The following is a 2,500-nucleotide window of genomic DNA, read 5'->3' as shown; positions in this document are numbered from 1 at the left end:
GATGATAATGACAATGCTAATGCTAATGCTGATAATTATAATAATGATAACAATGAAAATTATATTAATGGTGATAATAATATAAGGCCGATAGTGATAATAAAATTATGATATTGGAGTTATAAAAAAAAAAAAAAAAAACTGGTCACAGCAGAAAATATCAGAAAAAAGGGAGAAGGAGAGAGTGAGATAGATAGATAGATAAATAGATAGATGGATAGGTTGATATATATATAGAGAGAGAAGGAGAGAGAAAGAGAGAGCGAGAGATAGAGAAGAAAAATGTAATTACAGGAGGAGGAGGAGGAAGGAAGAAGGAAGTGGAGGAGGAGGAGGAGGAGGAGGAGGAGGAGGAGGAGGAGGAGGAGGAGGAGGAGGAGGAGAGGAGGAGGAGGAGAAGGAGGAGGAGGAGGAAGAGAAATCAAGAAGGCAATTTACATGTAAAGTAAATAGTCTTACAAAGTGCCCTAATTACCATATTTAACTAATTAAAAAGAAGCGGACGAGAAACGAACGGTGGAAATTAAATGAAAGAGGAAGAAAAGAGGAGAAGATAGATTAAGAAAACACACACACACACAAGATAAAAGATCATCTATTTATTAGACTCATTTATTTCTTACTTTATCACGATCTCAAATTACAAAAATGGCCAACCTGTTTTCTGAAATCGACGCCTTAAAGAAAACGGGAATAAAGAGCATTACATGTGAACAAAAATCTATTTTAAGAAAGATTTGTGAATGTCTATTTATCTTTTTTTTTTTTATTGGGGAATAATAGCAATGATTGATGATGAGAAATATAATAGATATTATGAAGATAATGATACTAGAGATTAATGCTTATAATAATTTTGATGACAACGGTGACGATGATGATAATAAAAATATATTTTGATAATAATAATAATAATGGTAGTATGAATGATGATAGTAGTAGTAGTGATAATAATAATGATAATAATGATAATGATAATAATGATAATGATAATAAGGATAATAATGATAATAATAATAATAATAATAATAATAATAATAATGATAATAATAATAATAACAACAATAATAATAATAATAATAATAATAATAATAATAACAATAATAATAATAATAATAATGTTAACAACAACGACGACAATTACAACAACAACAACAACAAAACAACAACAATAATAAAAATGATAATAATGATAATGATAATAGTAATAATAATACTGATAAAGACAATGATAATGATAAAAACAATGATGATAATGCTCATGACAACAGTAATAATTAATATATTACTAGCAATAATATAATGGCAAGAACATAAAAAAATCAACAATTACATTAACAACGACAAAAAAAGCGAGATTATTTGCAACATAACGTATTGAAGAAAATTGAAACTCCAGATTCCTTTGTGTTGAAAACGCGCCTCGCTAAGTAAGGGTTTCTCTTAAGGAGAAAGAGAGGGAGAGGAAAAAAGGAGGAAGAGAAGGGAGAGAAAAAGAAAAAAGAGGGATAAGGAGACGAAAGAAAAGGAAAAAGAGGTGGGAGAAATGAAGGAGATCGGAGAGGAAAGAGAGAGAGAGAAAGAGAGAGAGAGATACAGAGAGAGAGAAAGGAAATGGAGAAGAAGATGGAGAAGTATAGAGAGAGCAGGAATAAGAGAAGAAGGAGAAGAAAACCATGAAGAAGGAGAAGGAAGGGAGAGGGAAGGAAGGAAGAGAAAGAGAGGTGTATAAGAGGGGGTGGAAGAAGTAAGAGAGAAGAAGAGGAAGAAGGGGAAAGAGAGGAAAGAGTAGGAGGAGTAGTATGAGAAAGAGAAAGAAACAAGATAACGAGAAAAAGGCAACGAAAAGGAAAAGGAGAAGGAGAAATAGAAGAAGGTGAAAAAGAACGTGATAGGAGTGTAGAATAAGAAAAATGAACAAGGGGGAGAAGATAGAAGAAGATAGGAGAAGGAGAAGGAGAAGGAGAAGGAGAAACAGGAGGAAAAAGAGAAGGAAGAGGTGAGAGAGAAGAAAGAGGAGGAGGAGGTGAGAGAGAGAGAGAAAGAGAAGAAGAAGGAGAAGGAGAAGAAGGAGACGGAACAAGAGAAATAGAAGGAGAAGAAGAAGAAGAGAGAGAGGGAGAAGGAGGAGGAGGAGAAGTATAAAAAGGAGAGGAGGAGAAAGGAGAAGGAGAAAGAAGGAGAAAGAAGGAGAAGAAGCAGAAGAAGTAGAGGAAAAGACGAAGGAGGAGAGAGAAGAAGAAGAAAGAAAAAGAGGAATAAAAGGAGAAGGAGAAGGAAACGGAGAAAGCAGAGCGAAGAAAATAAAACTAAAAGGAAATTAAGAGAGTGAACAAAAACAAAGAATGGAGGAGATATTGGAAAGAGAGGAAGTAGAATGTGAATGGGAAAGAAAGGAGGAATAAAGATAGAGAGGAAAAAAGAAATAATGGAGAAAGTTAAATGAGAAAGTTATAGAATGAGGGAGATAGTAAAGCCAAAAAAAGAGAAAAAAAGAGGC

At 33.3% G+C, this 2,500-nt stretch overlaps 1 protein-coding gene across 1 annotated transcript in view; it reads left to right on the top strand.

Moving 5' to 3' along the window:
• LOC125042067 (endothelin-converting enzyme-like 1) overlaps positions 1-2,500 on the top strand; it is a 65,613-nt gene that overhangs the window by 39,615 nt on the left and 23,498 nt on the right. The window lies entirely within an intron of this gene.

Source organism: Penaeus chinensis, chromosome 31 (genome assembly GCF_019202785.1).
Source record: "Penaeus chinensis breed Huanghai No. 1 chromosome 31, ASM1920278v2, whole genome shotgun sequence".
NCBI classification, from domain to species: Eukaryota; Metazoa; Arthropoda; class Malacostraca; order Decapoda; family Penaeidae; genus Penaeus; species Penaeus chinensis.
This window is presented reverse-complemented; position numbering and strand designations above follow the sequence as displayed.